The following is a 20003-nucleotide window of genomic DNA, read 5'->3' as shown; positions in this document are numbered from 1 at the left end:
GTTATCCCGAGACTTGAGTGAGGGTCTCCCGAGCTCTGGGGGTCTTTCATTTGGGGGGCTCGTCTGCAGGATTTATGACCACCTTGACTCTCTGAAGACCCCCTTGGAGGTGAGTCTGTCTGTCCAATTGTGTCTGTTTGAAGTTTTTACTTGTAATTTGTCTGTGAACTGCTTGTCTGTTTGCAATCTGTGAATTTGTAGCTGGCTGCTTCCGTCCCTGCCCTCCATGAGGAGGAAAGGGAGCTGGCTGGCAGACATGCCAGGACCACTGACTAATACCCTGGGAGACGTCCCAGTGGAAATTGGGGATCCTCGGGGACACCCAGGAGGAACCCCACGGGAGGCCAGGGGAGAAACATTAACGCTTGAGCAGAGTGTGGGTCTGTTCTCCTGGACATCAAACCTGTTCGATTGGCTCCACTTGGGCCGCTCTTGTTGTGTTACTCTTTGTCTGATTTTCTGTGTTGTGTTTGTGATTTTTGTGGCCCTTGTGACTGCGATGGGACAGACGGTAAGTCTGATGTTGGCTCACTGGACGGAGGTTAGGGACAGAGCACATGTCAGTTCAGGTGAAATAAGAACCTCGGTAAATTTCCGGCTGTCTGTTTTTCTGAAGTAAGTTTGGCACTTTCGATTGAGATGGGTCTTTTTGTGTGTATTTTGTGACCGGTCCATCTTGGCAGGCACGGGCCGAGCGACTCTGTGATTTGGCTTTGATTACCTGTGTACCTGATATTTGTTACTATGCCCAGTTGTCTTTCTCAGTGTCATGGACCTGAAAAGGTGGATGTCTGTGTGGTAACTGATTGTGTGTGTGTCTGTTTGGACCTTGGACTGATGACTTACAACCCCCTGACTGATGGATCGTGTTGGAGCTAGGGCCACTGCCGCTGGGTCTTTGGGCTGCTCTTGGGGAAACTGGAAATAAAGATTGGTGTTGGCAGGAATCCTGAGGTCCGGGTTTCCTGAGAGGGCAGTCATCAAACATGGAATCGGCCCTACAGCTGCCAAAGCGTTGGAGGTGGGGGCCGGGACCCAGGCGCTGCAGTTCCAGTTCTTTCCGGGCCAGATCCAGATGCCTGGCCTTTTCCTCATCCAGGCAGGCTGCCCAGATGGCGACCCCAGCCTCAACCCCAGACATAAGCTGAGGCAGAAAGGTTTGTCTGTGGAGCTGGCTCTAGGGAAGGCCCAGCAGCCGATCCACTGAACCAAGCCATGCAGGCTGCTGGAGACGAATTTGAGACCCGCTTCCGCTCTACCATCTCTGACCTGCCGCTCAGCTATGTGACCCCAGGCTCAGCCTAGCAATGCTACACCCAGGTATCCCATGAACTTTTCCAAGGGGGCCCCAACTGGGGCTGTCTTGTGGCATTCTTTGTCTTTGGAGCTGTCTTATGTGCTGAGAGTGTCCACAAAACAATGGAGCCATTGGTGGGACAAGTGCAGGATTAAGTGGTGGTCTAACTGGAGACAGGCCTGGCTAACTGGGTCTACAGCAGTGGGGGCTGGGTGGAGTCCACAGCTCTATACCAGGACGGGGCCCTGGAGGAGGCATGTCTTCGGGAGGGGCAGCTGCTACTTTGAAGCCCAAGGCAGGCACCTCGGCTCCACTGACATGGGCTCCCCAGGGGCCAAGGCACAGCAGTCAAGGACCTCTGAACAACCAAGTAGGTTTTACAAAATAGATTAACTGGGTTAAAATATTGTCTTTATCATCTGGTTCAAAAATTATTGAATTGGTATCTTGTAAACTGTGGTGATTAGATATTGCAGCCTTGGGAGTTATGCTTTGCTTACCATGTGGTGGGCGCTGCTTAGATAAATCATTGTTGTTCTGTGTTTCATGTTAAGAAAAAAATTGGTTAAAACTTTGATTTAGTTTAAATTGGTAAAAGACAGTCTTAATTTGTACAGCAGAGACTGATAAGCCGTTGTGCTGTGGCCAAGAGTTAAGCACAGCTGAAAAGGAGCTAACAGAGGCTGAGTGTCTGCACGAGCCGCTCTTAAAGGGGGGCAACAGCTTTTTGCTTGTAATATTGATAACAGAGAATTAGCTTAAAATTGGTAACTCAGGGTTGGAGTCATGTTAAGCGACAACACGTGGCATGAGCTGACCTAGGAAAACAAGTCTTCATGATATTTTATGTAACTCTTACCACTTATAAATTTAGTGAGGCCAAGGGTGAGGCCTGGACCAGAGATAAGATTTAAAACGATGTCATTTTGATGATGTATTCAAAATTGCACGGTCATGCATTCATATGTAAGAATTGGCAGCTAAACTTTGTAATGTGATAGTAATGCTTTGATATTGATTTTAAAGAAAATGAAAAGTTTAAAACTGGGTTTTGTTTAAATTATGGTAATACCTTAACATTACAAGAGTTAAAAAAGGTGTGGAGTCTAGTAAAATAGAGACAAGTGATGAGCAGTCTGGAGACAAATAAAAAGAGTTAGTTTGCCTTGGAAATAAAAAGTAAATAGGAAATAAACCAAATTCTATTGAAACATGGCAGTAATGCTAAACTGCTATCACCTTTGCCCCTAGAATAAACAAGCTTAAAAAGGAAACCTGGAACAGCTGTGGCTGTTGCTGGGGAAAAGGCTGTTTTGCATGTACGCTTGTCTGTTGTCACTGAGCCAGTGGGAGATGCCTGCTGGTCCTTGGTCAAATGCACCTAGAATAGCTGGTGCACTCTTAGCATTAGCAAAATAAGGAATTTTATTTTGTCCTTTATTTCAAAAAAAAAAATGGAGATTTTATTATTTGGAGATTTTAAGGCACTGAGAACCCAAATACCCCCAGATAAATCTAAAAGTTTTGTTTTTGTGAAAAGATGCTTGAAGTATTTACTGAATTTGTTTTGAGATCCATATGTTGCAGAAATGTATACCCTTGGTAAATCCCTTCATCAGATGTGCTAAACTTGCCTGCTTGAACTCCTGGTGCCCTGATCCAGTTAAGACATCAAAAGACTAATTCTGTTTTTCCTTTCCCACCCCTTTTTTTTTATATCTCTACGCCCCCCGTTCAGCTTGAAGAAGTTATGATGAGTTGTCTACCCAGTTCCCTGGGCTTTGGGGCTATAGAGGGTTGTTAATAAGTTGTGTTTCTAGGAAATGTAAATTGGTTATATTTAAAATAGGGAAGAAGTAGCCAGATTTAATTGTATAGCTATAGAAAGCCTTATAATTTGTTATTGAGTTAAATTCATATGTTCCTAATTGGTTCAACTGAAAATGATTTAATTGGTGTATAGATAATTTAAACTGGAAACATTGTGTGACTAGAATTTAGTCAGGTATTTGAGTATTTCTTCAGATACACAGCTTATTCTCAGAAAGTTTGCTTTGGTGTTTATATTATTAGTTTTGAGTTTTGTATCCTATATTTGCAGTAGTGATTGGTAAAAGTTGAGGCTTGTGTTATAAACCATTTCCATCTTAAACTAGTATGCAAGAAATAAGTAAGAGCTTTTAAGTTGATATTCTTATTGACTGTGAGGCATAGCTAATACAGTTCTGTTGTGCATACTTCCAAGATCAAAAGATGAAGTTTTCTATATTCACTTAAGAGATTTCTGGTTTCAGTATTTCCCTAGTAGGCAGGGCTTAGAACCAATTCCTTTTTACTGCTATTATAGACAGATCTGAGATGTTTAGACCTGTGAATTTAGGTCCAAATTAGCAAATTCATGGCTCTGAGTTTATTATTAGGGTGATTTCAAGAAAAAGAACTGAGAGTAGTTCATAGACAATAGTCCAGATTACTATATATAGATAGTTGGTTTTCAGAAACATCAGAAATCCACAGAATATGGCATTTGATATTATTTATTCATCTGGCTAGAGACTCGTCTGTGACTGACAGTACCCCTTTCTCATACTCAAAGAAGAAACTGAGCATCATTTGAGTTGCTCCAGCTGTGGCAAGACAGCCACTGGGCAAAAGTTGCCTCTTCATCTGCAGACGATACTGTCCAAAAAGGACACACAGGCCTAGGACAGTTTATATCTGCCGAGACAGATTAGGCGAGTCCTTAATGTTCCTGTTCTCCGACATTCATGGGCCAGAGGCTGAAGATTGATGCTCCAACGTTTTGAAGTAAGGGCTGTCCAGGTGTCCATAAGTCTCTATTAATTGGCAATATTTTTGGAAGCTGTTTTAGGCTTCCCCTGTATATTCTCTAATATTCAGTCATTCCTGGATTTCTGGTGGAGTTGAAAGACTACGAAATTTAGAAGAGATGCAGGATAAGTCGTTATGAAAACTAGTGCAGGTAGCTGAGAAAGTGTTTTAAACGGAGAAAGAAAAAGGAAATTTGCAGAAGGACTGTGAAAGGGCATAGTGAAGAAATAGAATGTTTAAAAGAAAGTCTTTGAAGATGGAGTCTAGTGTGAGAATCAGAAAAAATAAGAGGCCAGAGAGTTGAAAAGAGATAAAGACAGGAAAGAAGAAAAGCTAAGAAGCTTGTGAGCTAGTAAGATAGCACCTGGCAACAGAAGAGAATTCCTTGCTAAAGACCAGTGTGTGTACTGCAAAGTGAAAGGACACTGGGCAAGAGATTGCCCCAAAAGGCCTTTGTGTGGGTCAGATCCCACAAACCTATCAACATCTGTGTAATAGTTCATACTCTCTGATAAACAATCTAACTAGGTACCTCTTAGACAGCTGGTGGGCCTGTGCTTCAGTTACAACCTGTATAAATTTAGAGATTCTAAGTAACAATCATGATTTTTGTGTTTTGGTCCAGATATACCTAGATTGCTGCATTACCCTTATGAAAATGTACTGTATTATGGGAATCCTGAAGCTAGAGACTTAGTAAAATACAAAAGAGTGTTAGGGGTTACCCTGGCAGTTATGTTGGAACTGTGCTTAGGGACTGCAGGGGCAGCTACAGGAACATCTGCTATGGTATTGCAGCATAAGGCTTATGGAGAGTTAAGAGCTGCCATTGATTTAATATAGAAGAATGTTGCTTTTATGTAAACCATTCAAGGAGTCATTAGAGACTCCATGAGTAAGCTCAGAGAAAGACTAAATAACTATAGGTCCATGCATGCTAAATAAATTAGTTGCTTTTATTAGAGAGAGAGTAAGTACTGTTCAGATTTTAATGCTATGCCAACAATATTCTACCTTGCAAGGCCAAAATTTGATATTTAGTTCTATGATTAGAACTATCTCATAGAAGAAGTGGGGAATGAAAGACTGGGAGATTTAGAAATTTGGAGAAAAGCATGTTAATGAAAAAGGAAATGTATTAATAGAAATGTAACAAGCCAAAAAAATGTGGAGTAGCCAGTTCCAGGAACTTGGCTAACTCAGAGCCTCAGGGCTCTGGTTCCTGAAACCTGCCCCTCCTAACTGATCCACAATGAGGGCAGAACTAGGAATGAAGGTCTACTGGTTTGCGAGGCTCTCCACCCTGCTGACCAATAGATGAAGATTACATTCCTAGAAGGAATATGTTCCCCTCCCTAACTGAATACCTTGGGTTGGGTCCCTCTGAAATTTTCCACTGTTTTGTTATGTTTCCTTGGTAACCCCCTCACCCCCACCCCCAGTTTGTGGTTTTTCCCTTTAAATACCCCTTATTCCTTGTAGTCTGAGTTGAACTCCTCTGGCCTGCAAGGTCACGAGATCGACCCTGGTACCAGCCTATCCCAAATAAACCTCATGTGATTGCAGCAAGATCAGTCTCTTGTGAGTTATTGGGTGGTCGTCTTTAGCCCAAGACTTGAGTGAGGGCCTCCCGAGCTCTGGGGGTCTTTCAAGGTCCATTCTCTGACCAGAGGATGGCTGGAAGCCACTGCATTCACCCAGGAATGCTACAGCTAAAAAGAGGGCGTAAGTTATGGAGGAACTCAGACCTAAGGGTCTTGTATGATGTCCATCTAGCTTGCAATTGGAGATGCTCTATGTATTAAGGGAGGGTTCCACAGGAGGCTGCCTCAGGATTCTGCACTCTGCTAGTTCTTCCCTCTCCAGAGGAAGCCCTTTTCAAGAATCAGGTCAGGAACCTTCTATTTTCTCCCCTCCTCTGTAAGTTATCATGGGAAACTTGCATTCAGTTCTACCAGTAAACCAACCCCCCTGTTCCCCCCCCCCCCCCACAGCAATGATAATCAGGGCAGAAATTGACAAAAGGTTAGCTCCAACAATATTTTATTGCGATACTGCCTGGCTCTAATACAAACTGGGGGGCAAATGAACATGGCATCAAAATGGTAGCCTTGACTATATTACTATCTTTTAATTAGAATTTTTTTTCTGTAAAAGATAAAGAAAATGGTTTGAGATCCCATATATGTAGGTGTTCACAGCCTTCCATGAAGATACCGCCATCTATCAAGGAACAGGGAAGCCCCAAAACAATGGGGCTGACCCAGAGATTGTGAATGATCGACTCCTGAGAAGTCCACATGATTTTTAGGGTGAATCCCATACCACCTTCTTCTGATAGTGTAAGACCCTGATGAGCCTTAGCTTACCAGAGACTGCTGAGTGAATCACATGGAGCCTGGTCGATGCAAAGAGCATGAGGATTTTTATTTCAGTGCACTGAGGCCATCCCAGACCTTCAGGGAAGGAGGCGACCCACGCACAGCTTGTTCTGTGAGCTTTTATACAATTTTCAGGGCAGCAGCCATTAGACACAATGTGATTGGTAGAACAGTGTGACTTTTAAAACTGGCCTTTCAAGAACTTCCCTTGTCTGAAGGTGGGCAAAGGTCCACCCTGCAGAATGTGCCCCCACCCCCAGGTAGTTTCTCACCCTGGGATCTGAGGAATGTTAATTAGCCTTTCTCTTCCTAAAATTTCTGAGCTTATCTTATTAAAGAAATTCCTGGCCGCCTGGTGTTTTTCTGAGATGTCCCTGTTTACTTGGATCTTACAATGGGTCATGAAACTCAAAGCTAAGAATGTTAGCAGATTGTATTTGAGGATTTCCCATTTTCTGTCACCTGACTACCTAATGTTTCCACCAACACACCCACTATGGGATCCTTCCTTAGGCTATAGAGTGTCTTCAGTCTCAGCTTAGATGGACATCACACAAGGCCTCTTCTTTACTCTTAGGCTTGAGTTCCTCCTTAAAGTATGGCCTCTTTTTCAGCTGTAGCATTCCTGAGTGAATGCAGTGACTTTTGACCACTCTGTGGCTGCCCTGTGATCTCCCCATAGTGAGGAGATCCTCTTGTAAAAGGTGCTAACTCATGTGTTGAGCCATTGCCTGAATGAGTAGTTGTAAAAGGTGCTGACTCATGTGCTGAGCTACTGCCTGAATGAGTAGTTGTACTTAGGAGTGAGGGCTTATTGTAGCCATCATAAGAAAAGCAGATGCTCCGTCAAGTAATTCAAGGGTAAAAGCCTATAGTCAGTATGATTAAGGAGTATAATGAAACTGATGAAAGAGCCTGCCTTCATCTTGAGCTTGAAAGCTGTCCTACACTAAAGACAAACTAGATTAATTTCTGTTTATGATTAAATCTGATTCTCAGGGATTAGGCTATGTACTACCTGTAACCTAAACTGCACATGGTTCTGTATTCATGTTCCAGAAAACAGCCACCATACCTTTGTTTCAAAAGGTTATTATAACCACCTTGTTATGACCACCTTGTTGTGACTGATTTGTTTTGACCACCTTGTAACCATGTCTTTGTTTAAGGAGCTTATTATGACCAACTTGTTACGCTTCTGTTATGCTTCTGTAACCCCAAATATTTGCCTGCCAATTTGGAAACCCCCAACTCCTGAGCTATTAAAAACCCTTATCTTACCCATGTCCAATGCTTATCTCTTGAACCCTGCCTTTGGGGAGACAGAGATGATGTAAATGAATTAAAAGCTTGCTTGAATTTATTTGGCTATGATTTGAGTTTGTGGTCTTTCTTCTTGCATCTGTGGATTAACAAAACATTCAGAGGAGTTTTGGTTAGTTGGGATTCTTTTTTTTTGGTGGTGGTGGGGAACAGGGGAGGTTTTGAGGCAGGGTTTCTCTGTATATCCCTGGCTGTCCTGGAACTCACTCTGTAGATCAGGGTGATGTCGAACTCAGAAATCTGCTTGCCGCTGCCACCACCCAGTTAGTTGGGATTCTTGCTTCCTTTACATCATTTAGGTGATAAGTATATTTATGATTTAACTTTAGGTTTGTATTCCTGTTATGCATTATTTGTACTTATTGTGTGAAACACAGAGGATTAAAACAAAATTAAAACCAACTAGGTTGAAGTGGCACATGCCTTAAATCCCACTGCTTGGGAGGCAGAGACATGCAGATGTTTCTATGTTTCAGGTCAGCCTTGTCTACAGATTGAGTTCTAGAATATCCAAGGCTACACCGAGAAACCCTGTCTCTAAAAACAAACAAACAAATAAACAAAAATGAAAACCAGACCCGGAACACCTATTTGTTAGACAGAGAAGTATGTTGAAGTTTTAGTTCAGTAGTACTTGCTTCACGTGTATATGGCCTGGGCTCATTTCCCAATGTTGAGAAAAACAAAACAAAACAGGCTTGAGAGATGGTTCAGTGGTTACGAGCACTGACTACTTTTCCAGAGGTCCTGAGTTCAAATCCCAGCATCCACATGATGGCTCACAACCATCTGTAATGGGATCTGATGCTCCCTTCTGGTATAACTGAAGACAGCTGCAGTGTACAAAAATAAATAAATCTTCTTAAAAAAAGGAAAAAAAAAACTGAAAGATTTATTGGTTAGCAGTTATAAAGTTTCAAGTTTTAGGCATCTATTGCCAGAAGGGCCTTCAAAATTGCAAAATGATTCCTGTGCTGGTCGGGTTTGTTTTGTTTTGTTTTGTTTTGTTCAATTTTGCCACAGTCCTCACAGCTGGGTAAGGGAAGCTTGACTGGGAGTAATGGAGGATTAAGAAAGACAGACATGCCTGGTGGTGGTAGCGCATGCCTTTAGTCCCAGCACTTGGGAGGCAGAGGCAGGCAGATGTCTGAGTTCAAGGCCAGCCTGGACTACAGAGTAAGTTCCAGGGCTACACAGAGAAACCCTGTCTCAAAAAACAAAAAACAAAAAACAAAAGAAAGACACACTCTATTATCCTGCCACTTCTCCACCCACTTTCACCAGACCTGCTGATCCTGAGCAGTACAGGTTAGGCCCCTTCCTGCACCCATCTTCCCTGCCTACCACTGAGTCCTCTGGCCATGGCAGCTGACCTCAGCAGCCTGCTATCCCCACTGGAATTTTCCTGCCACCCTTCTGCCCACCTTCACTAGACCTGCTGATCTGGAACCATATAGTTCATGAATACCCATCAGGGGTTGGCCACACCAGGATCATTGAGGTTAGGCCTCTCCCATATCTACTACAACAGGAACATCAAGGGACTAAAGCCATCTAGATGGCTAAAGGCCCTCAAAAGAACACAATCAACAAAAGCCAGGGCAATATGACCCCATCAGAGCACATCTGTTCTATTACATCAAGCCCTGGATATCCTAATACAACTGAAACACAATAAAATGACCTTAAATCCAATCTTATTAAGATGATGGAGGTCTGTAAAGAGAAAACAAATAAATCCCTTAAAGGAATACAGGAAAATACAATCAAACATGTAAAAGAAATAAATAAAACTGTTCAAGACCTGAAAGTGGAAGTAGAAGCAATAAAGAAAACACAAACTGGCCGGGCAGTGGTGGTGCACACCTTTAGTCCCAGCACTTGGGAGGCAGAGGCAGGTGGATTTCTGAGTTCAAGGCCAGCCTGATCTACAGAGTGAGTTCCTGGACAGCCAAAGCTACACAGAGAAAATGTGTCTCAAAAACAAAAACAAAAACAAAAAACAAAAAACAAACAAAAAAGAAAAGAAAAGGAAAGAAAAGAACACAAACTGAGGGAATCCTTGAGATGGAAAACCTAGAGAACAGGAACAACAGATCCAAGCATCACCAATGAATACAGGAGATGGAAGAGAGAATCTCAGGCTTAGAAGATACAATAGAAGAAATTGATACATCAGCCAAAGAATATATTCAATCTAAAAAACTATTGACACACAACATCCAGGAAATCTGGAACACCATGAAAAGACCTAACCTAAGAATAGTAGGAATAGAAGAAGGTGAAAAGTTCCAGCTCTGAGGCCCAGAAAATATTCTCAACAAAATCATAGAAGAAAGCTTTCCCAACCTAAAGAAAAAGATGCCTATAAACATACAAGAAGCTTACAGAACACCAATCAGACTAGACCAGAAATGAAAATCCTCCTGCCACATAATAAAAACTCAAAATCCATGGAACAAAGAAAGAATACTAAAAGCCACAAGGAAAAAAGATCACATAACATACAAAGGCAGACCTATCAGAATTACACCTGACTTCTCAACAAAGATGCTAAAAGCTAGAAGGGCCTGGACAAATATCGTGCAACCTCTAAAAACCCATAGATGCTAGACTATTATACCCAGCAAAACTTTCAATCACCATAGATGGAGAAAAATATTATATGACAAATCTAAATTTAAATAATATCTACCCACAAATCCAGCCCTACAGAAAATACTAGAAGGAAAACTCCAAGGAGGATAGCTACACTCAGGAAAACACAGGAAATAAGTAATCCCATGACAGCAAAAAAAAAACCAAAAAAACAAAAAAAACAAGGGGCTGGGCAGTGGTGGCATATGCCTTTATTCCCAGCACTTGGAAGGCAGAGTCAGGTGGATTTCTGAGTTCAAGGCCAGCCTGGTCTACAGAGTGAATTCCAGGACAGCCAGGGCTATACAGAGAAACCCTGTCTCAAAAAACCAAAAAAAAAAAAAAAAAAAAAAAAAAAAAAATGCACACACACACACACACACACACACAAACTAACACCTCCAACATCAAAATAACAGGGATTAACTGATCATTAATATCTCTCAACATCAATGAACTCAATTACCTGGTAAAAAGACACAGATTAACAAAATGGATGCCAAAACAGGATCCATCATCCTGCTTCATACAAGGAACACACCTCAGCAATAAAGATATACATCACTTCAGAGAAAAGGACTGGAAAAAAGTTTTCAAAGCAAACAGATCCAAGAAGCAAGCTGGAGTAGCCATTCTAATGTCTAATAATAAATAATAAATAAATAATAAATAATAAAACCAAAATCAATCAAAAGAGATAGGGAAGGACATACTTCATACTCAAAAGAAAAATCTACCAGGATGATATCTCAATTATGAACACTTATGCCCCAAACACAAGGGCACCCACATTTATAAAAGAGACATTGATAAAGCTTAAGTCTTGCACTGCACCCCAGTCTACCAATGGACAGGTTATAGACACAGAAATTAAAGAGAGAAATAATGAAACCAACCAATGTTATGAATCAAATGAACCCAACACACATCTACAGAATATTTAACTCAAACATAAAAGAATATACCATCTTCTCAGCACCTAATGGATGCTTCTCCAAAACTGACCATGTAGTCAGTCACAAAACAAGCCTCAACAGATACAAGAAAATTAGAATAACGCCTTGCTTATCAGGCCAGCATGGATTAAAGCTGGACTTCAACAACAACAGAAACACAAGAAAGCTTTCGCATTCATGGAAACCAAAAAACTTTCTACTCAGTGACCTCTGTGTCAGGGAAGAAATCAAGAAAGAAATGAAAGACTTTCTAAAATTCAATGAAAACGAAGGCACAACATACCCAAATGTATGGGTCACGAACACAGTGCTACGAGAAAAGCTTATAACACTAAGTGCCTCCATAAAGAAGTTAGAAAGTTCTCATACCTGCCATTTAAAAGTACATTTGAAAACACTAGGGAAAGAAAAAGAAGCAAACACACCAAGAGGAGTAGAAGGCAGGAAATAAAAATCAAGGCTGAATCAATGAGTTAGAAACAAGGAAAACAATATAAAGAATCATTGAAACCAATGGCTGGTTCTTTGAGAAAATCAAAAAAAGCCACAAACCTTTAGCCAAACTAACTAAAAAGACAGAGAGACAGTATTCAAATAAACAAAATCAGAAATGAATAGGGAGACATAACAACAGACACTGAGGAAATTAAAAGAATCATTAGTTAGGTTTTACTTCAAAAGCCTGTACTCCACAAAATTGGAAAATCTTAATGAAATGGATGATTTTCTAGACAGATACCACTTACCAAAGTTAAACCAAGATCAGGTAAACTATTTAAACAGCCCTATAACCCCTAAGGAAATAGAGGCAGTAAATAAAATTCTCCCAACCAAACCAAACCAAACCAAACCAACCAAACAAACAAACAAACAAAAAAAGCCAAACCAACAAAACAAAACCCAGGGCCAGATGGTTTTTAGGGCAGAATTCCACCAGACTTTCAAAGAAGCACTAATACCAACACTTCTCAAACTATTCCACAAAATGGAAACCAAAGGAACACTACCAAACTCATTCTATGAGGCCACCATTGCCCTGTTACCTAAACCACACAAAGACTCAACAAAGACAGTTTCATACTAATATCTCTTATGAACATTGTTGCAAAAATAATAAAATACAATACTCACGAACGAAATCCAGGAACACATCAAAAATATCATTCACTATGATCAAGTAGGCTTCATCCCAGAGATGCAGCGATGGTTCAATATACGAAAATCCGGCCGGGCGGTGGTGGCGCACGCCTTTAATCCCAGCACTTGGGAGGCAGAGGCAGGCGGATTTCTGAGTTCGAGGCCAGCCTGGTCTACAGAGTGAGTTCCAGGACAGCCAGGGCTGCACAGAGAAACCCTGTCTCGGAAAAAAAAAAAAAAAAAGAAAATCCACCAATGTAATTCACCATATAAACAAACTTAAAGAAAAAAAAAATCACACGATCTCAGAAATCCACCTGCCTCTGCCTCCCAAGTGCTGGGATTAAAGGCGTGTGCCAGGCCAGCCTGGTCTACAGAGTTCCAGGACAGCCAGGGCTACACAGAGAAACCCTGTCTCGAAAAACCAAAAAAAAAAAAAAAAAAATCAGACAATCATCTCATTCGATGCTGAAAAAAGCCTCTGACAAAAATCCAACACTCTTTCATATTAAAAGTATTTATTTATTTATTTATTTATTTTTTATTTATTTATTTATTTATGTGAGTACACTGTAACTGTACGGATAGTTGTGAGTCTTCATGTGGTTGTTGGGAATTAATTTTTTAGGACCTCTGCTAGCTCTGATCAGCCTGCTCATCCAGTCAACTCCGCTCACTCAGTCCCTGCTTGCTCCAGTCCAAAGAGTTATTTTTATTATTATACAAAGTACACTATAGCTGACTTCACATGCACCAGAAGAGGGTGTCAGATATTATTACAGATAGTTTCGAGCTACTATGTGGTTGCTGGGATTTAAACCCAGGATCTGGGCTGGCGAGATGGCTCAGCGGGTAAGAACACTGACTGCTCTTCCAAAGGTCCTGAGTTCGGATCCCAGCAACCACATGGTGGCTCACAACCACCCGTAAAGAGATCTGACGCCCTCTTCTGGTGTGTCTAAAGACAGCTACAGTGAATTACACCAGAGCAAGCAGATCAGAGTGAGTGGGGCCGGCAGAGGTCCTGAGTTCAATTCCCAGCAGCCACATACATGATAGCTCACATCCATCTGTACAGCTACAGTGTACTCATACACATAAAATAAATAAAATAAATCTTTGAAAAAAAATAAACTCAGGATCTTTGGAAGAAATGTCAGTGCTCTTACCCGCTGAGCCATCTTGCCAGCCCACCCTCCACCCCCACTCCCCACCCTGCCAACATCAAATAAAATAGAGACAAACTGAAAGCAATTCCGCTAAAAACAGGGACAAGACAAGGCTGGCCACTCCCCCTATCTACTCAATATCGCACTTGAAATTCTAGCTAGAGCAATAAGATAAGAAAAGGAGATCAAGGGGATACAAATTGGAAAGAAAGAAGTCAAAGTATTGATATTTGTGGATGATATGATAGTATACATAAGTGACCCCAAAAATTAACCAGAGAACTCCTACAGTTGATAAACACCTTCAGCTAAGTGGCTGGATATAAAATTAACTCAAACAAATCAATAGCCCTCCTTTACACATCCTTGATAAAGAAGATGAGAAGAAAATTAGAGAAACAACTCATTCCCCACCAAGTTGACACAAACTAGTCTCACCTGGGAAGAAAGAAATTCAATTGAGCAAACATCTTCATCAGATTAGCCATCGGCAAGTCTGAGGGGCTTCTCCTTAATCAATGATTGATGTAAGAGGGCCTACTGCATTGTGCGTGGAACCACCCTTGGGCAGAGTTTCCTGGATTGTATAAGAAAGCAAGTTGAGCAGTAAATGTTGAGAAGACAGATCATAATTGAATTGAGATACATAAGCTGTCTTACTCAGAGTTCTATTGTTGTGACAAAACACCATGACCAAAAGTAAGCCAGGGAGAAATGGGTTTATTCAGCTTACACTTTCAGATTATCGTCCATCATTGGGGGAAGTGAAGACAAGAGCTCAAGCAGGGCTGGGACCTGGAGGCAGCAGCTGATGCAGAGGTTATGGAGCAGTGCTGCTTACTGGCTTGCTTCACATGGCTTGCTCAGCCTGCTTAAGAACCCAGGACCGGGCTGGAGAGATGGCTCAGCGGTTGAGAGCACTGACTGCTCTTCTGAAGGTCCTGAGTTCAAATCCCAGCAACCACATGGTGGCTCACAACCATCCATAATGAGATCTGACACCCTGTTCTGGTGTGTCTGAAGACAGCTACAATATACTTATGTATAATAATAAATAAATCTTAAAAAAAAAAAAAAGAACCCAGGACCACCATGCAAGGGATGGCACCACCACAGTGGACTGAGCCCTCCCTTATTGATCATTAATGGAGAAAATGCCTGGCAGCTGGATCCCATGGAGGCATTTTCTTACATGAGGCTCCTTCCTCTCTGATAACTCTAATTTGTGTCAAGTTGACACACAAAATCAGCCAGTACATATGCCAAATGAATTCTTTCCTCCCTAACTTGCTTTCGGTTATGGTGTTTTATCACAGCAACAGAAACCAAAGACAATGTCTTTTCTCCTACAACCTTGACAACAGATAAGTCATTTAGATGAGTCTCCTTCAGTGTGATAATTGAAAAGTGCTATTTTGCTGCTTTTTAAAATATATTCCATTGAACACTGGGAAAGCTTCACCTCTTTTTGGGTATGTATGGGTCATGGGCAGTTCTCTACTGGGTGGTGTTAGGGTTTCCTAATGATCAGAGGGCCAAGGAATACTGCAGGGATCACACAACAGACCTCATGCAAGAGATTTACTGGTGGGGGGCACCCACTTTCTGAGTGGGGACAAGAGAGAGGAAAGGGGGAGGGAGAGAGAGAGGGAAGGAAGGAGAAAGAGGAGGAGGGAGAAAGGAAGAGAGAGGAAGAGAGGGAGGGAGAAAGGGGAAAGAGGGAGAAAGAGCTGTGATGGCATGGGATTTATAAAGGTTATGCAACCCGTGGTGACAGTGGAAATGTGTTGCATTTGGTGACTGGCGATGACACGGCTGCTGGTGCTGAGCTGCTAAAGGCAGGCTCGGGGAACACCTGGTTCTAGAGTGGGAGTGGTTCTCACTTTACCAACAGTGTGTTCATATCCCAAGTGAAGAGCTGAGCTTTAAAAAGATGGCACAAAGCAAATACCCAAAATAAGTACAATGGGCACCTTATTACTGTTCTTTACATGGAGAGAAGGCAACGGAAAGCAACACCACATGGTACAACTGTATGTTGTTTCTTAAATTTAGAAACTGTGGTGAGATGAGGACTGTCTGTAATCATCCCCAGACGTTCACTCCAGATTATGTGATCCAGGCGGCTGGAACTGGGCATACCCACAGTACAAGGAGCTCACCAAGGTAGGGTAGAAGTCCTCCTTCATCAGAACGTACTTCCTTCTGCTCCAGATGGCTCCAAGGATTGGGAAGCAGGTGCCCTCAACATTTCTGATTGAACACCTGGCAACCTTATATGCCTTCCATGGGCACAATGCATGCATTTGCCATTCACAGATTATTTCTTACATTCAATCTCTTGGCAACTCCTCTTCTCACAGCATGGCAACTGGTCCATCAGCACATTGGCCCCAATACTACTCTCGTTGAATGCTCCAGAGATGCCACCTCCCACCTCCTTTCCTCTTGTTGCTTTGCTTTGTGACAGAATCTCACAATATGACAGTGTACTCTAATGTGACAGCATCCCAGGTTGGCCTTGAACTTCTGACTCTCCCACCTCTACCTCTTGCCTTCCTTTCACTAACTGTCCCAACCCTCTGAGATTTGTTTCTGAATGAAGCTGGTACTGAGCAGAGGCTTAGAATTCATCAGAAATCCCAGAGAAATAAGGTGGTGGCCTAGAGGGGCCCATGTGATATAAAAGAAACAACAAAAGTCACCCAGGGTCATCCCTCTGTCTCAGTTCCTACAGTGTTGGCCTGAGAATAAGGACTAGCAACACATGCTATGACTAGTATCTAAAAATATTAAAGTATTAAACTAAGCTGACTCTAAATACAACTGCTTCCTTTGACTAAATCAGACTTGATATTTAGAACATTTAAGTATTATATTGCTTTTTATAATGTAGAATAAAAAAGAAAACCACACAGGCTTTGGAGACTGTGGCAGTTGTGAGGCTGAGGCTAGTCCACCACCTGAAACTAAGAGTTTTAGGTCAGCCTGGACAATATAGTGAAATTCTCTTAAAATAGTAAATTAAAGACTGGCCTGGCAGCTCATACCTATAATACTGAAAGGTTAAAGTCATGAGTTTGATGCCAGCACGGGGTACATAGTGACTTCTAGACTAGCCTCAGCTACAGAGTGAGACCCTGTCTCAAAACATTTTGTTAAAAAAGGATATGTGTGTGTGTGTAGTAAAAATTAAATTAGTTTATCAAAAATACCTAGGGATATAGATAGCTTAGTGATACAATGCTTGCCTAGTAGGTTTGAGGCTCTGGGTTCAATGCCCAGCACCATCAAAACCAAGAAAATAGCAACACAAAAGGAAAAAAATAACATAAGGAAACAAATGATTCTAACTGCACAGCTCAGAAGTGTTAAGCATATTCATATCCTTGTACAATTAATTCTCATTTTCTTTTAAGTATGTGTGTGTGAGTGTATGTGTGTGTGTGAGTGTGTTAGTGTGTCTAAATGGGAGTGTGTATTGAGTATGTGTATGTGTGAGTGTATATTGAGAATGTGCATGTGAGAGTGTATATAAGAGTGTGTGTGTGTGTGTGTTTGTGTGACTACACACATGCCATTGATATGCATGTGAAAGTCAGAGAACAGGTTTCAGGAGCCAGTTCCCTCTTAAGTTGTGAGTCTTGGTAGACAGTGTCTTTGCTGAGCCATCTTACTGGCCGTCTTAGGGTTTGTATGGCTGTGATAAAACACCAATACCAAAAACAAATTGGGAAGGTACCAGAAGCCACCAGCTTCTGGCCCCCAGAACTGTTGGGAACCAAATGGCCCTTGGCTGACCTGCCTCCACCTGACTAGAACCCAGAGACAAATATTCTGCCTGGCAACCATAAGTTTCCTGCTTGGCCCTGAGAGAAGCGTGTTTAGTGTACCTTGACTTTTGAGAAACCGTTACCTCCCCAACCGTTTCCTCCCTACCTGTTGTCCTTGGGGTTCCACCCCAGAAGATCTTGTAATTCTTCACTGTACTCCCTCCTGCCCCCCGCCCTCCCAGAACCTTGTTTTAAATTTGAGCTTCTGCTTTCAGTAAATGGCTCTTGACAAGCAATGCTTCCTTGAGTCCTGTCTTCTCTCTCACCCATTCTTTATTTTCAGGTTGCGACCCTCCTCGTGTCCCCCGAATTACTGAGACCCGCGGGTCAGGTCAGGGTGGTGCCTCAACATGGGGCCCGAGGCACGGGTCGCCCCCCTGGACGGATTAAGATCTGGATCGCCCCTCTGATTTTCATGACAGCTACTGCTCGCCCGGCTGTTGCAGTTATTAGGTAAGTCATCAGTCCTAACTTTTATCAAGAATGGGTAAGTCTTTGTCTAAGGAGGTCCGTTTTATTAAAGACCTCAAAGAAGCCCTCAGAGAGAGGGGCATCAGGGTTAAAAAGAAACATTTGGTTGAATTTTTTATTTTTATTGATGAAACATGTCCTTGGTTCATGATTAATGGTCCAACAATTGATTCTAAGAAATGGCAAAAGGTGGGACGTGAATTAAATGCTTTGATTGAAAAAGAAGGCCATGATGCAATTAATCATAGTGTTTTTTCTTACTGGGGTCTTGTCTGCGATATCATTGAATCATCGGACGTTGAGGCAGGACATAGACAACTCTTGTCTGTAGCAGAGTTCTGCCTGAGACACTCCCATCCGCGCTCTCAGTCTTCCTCTCATTCTTCTGTGCCTCCGCAGTCATCTACCCTCATCACTATGCCTTCAGACTTTTCTTCTGATCCCCCTCCCTCCGGCCCTCACCTGGCCGAGCCCTCCATGTCTCCTTCCTCAAAACTCCTGCCTCATCACTCACCCCCTTCTTCACAAACTCAACCCCCCTCTTCCCTCTACCCCCCCTTCCTCCGCCCTCCTACAAGGATTCTGTTTCCTTCATGGAACTCAGCTGCTCACCCTTTTGTGCTCCAGTCATTCCCCTGCCTTCTAAGCCCTTGTCCACCTCCTCAAATCATCCTCCTGAAAACCCCTCTGTGAAAAAGTCTCCCCCAATTCTCCCTGCTCTTTCTGCTCCTTCCGATCCTTCCGCTCTGCCCGCTGGCTTTCCTGCCCAACCTAGATTTGCTGCCACCCCTCTTGACCCTACAGATACAGAGATTCTTGAAGGAGAGGCCGCCCGCTACCGCTCTGAGGATTGGCGTCCCTTCACTCTGCCGGTTACCTCCGCTCCTCTTCCTGCTCCCATTTCTGTTCTTCCTTCCTCACTTGCCACTGTGAAGTCCTGCTTAACGTCCCAGATTCAAGAGCTGACTGAAATCCTCCACCTTCATGAATGTTTCTCTTGTCTGTCTACCCTTTGCTCCTCTGCCCCACCCTGTCTGCCACAACACTCTCCCATTCACCTGATCAAGGCGTACAAGCCCTTTCTACTGGAGTCTTTGGACCCCCACCCCCCAATACTTACTATCTCATATTGGGGCAAGCCTCTGCAGCCCTCCAGGGTATTACCATTTTCCCATCCCTCGTAGATAATAATTATACTGGGGAAATCAAGATCTTGGCCTCCTCCTCGATGGGCCCCTCACTATCTGTCAGGGCCAGCTTATAGCTCAGGCCCTGCGTATAGCTCAGGCCCTGCCTCTCCCTCTTGATACTTCTACACCTCATTGGGGCTGCCTAAGGGGCCTTCCAGTCCCGGATCCTCTGACATTTATTGGGTCCAAAAGATAACTAAAGAGCGCCCACACCTTAAACTTAAAGGCAAGTATTTTGAAGGTATTCTTGATTCAGGAGCAGACTCCACTGTCATTTCTCAGGCCTCCTGGCCCCCTTCGTGGCCATGCCAGCCCTCGTTAACCCATCTATAAGGCATTGGCATTTCTACAAATACCCTCCAGAGCTCCCAGATCCTGACCTGGGAAGATCCTGATGGTAACTTAGGCCACGTCCCGCCATTTATAGTCCCCGGCCTCCCTGTTAATCTTTGGGGGTGAGATGTATTAACTCAAATGGGAGTTTACCTTTTTAGTCCTTCCACAGCTATGACACAACAGATGCTAGACCAGGGACTCCACCCTGGGCAGGGCTTGGGCAAAAATGGCCAGGGACGTCGAGACTCTATTCAGACCACACCTAAGCTGGACAGAACAGGACTAGGCTGTAGCCGGCGCAGTCGTCTCGCCGGGAAGAAGACACGCGGACACACTAGGTTCCTTCTGCAGCAACGACGTTACTGCCCTCTCACAGAGGGAAAAGAGAGACCGAGCCAGTAATCCGCACTGCTTATATACACCACAGTGCGGCGTGTCTGC

The sequence above is a fragment of the Mastomys coucha genome, unplaced genomic scaffold (assembly GCF_008632895.1).
Source record: "Mastomys coucha isolate ucsf_1 unplaced genomic scaffold, UCSF_Mcou_1 pScaffold20, whole genome shotgun sequence".
In the NCBI taxonomy this organism is placed as follows: Eukaryota; Metazoa; Chordata; class Mammalia; order Rodentia; family Muridae; genus Mastomys; species Mastomys coucha.
This window is presented reverse-complemented; position numbering follows the sequence as displayed.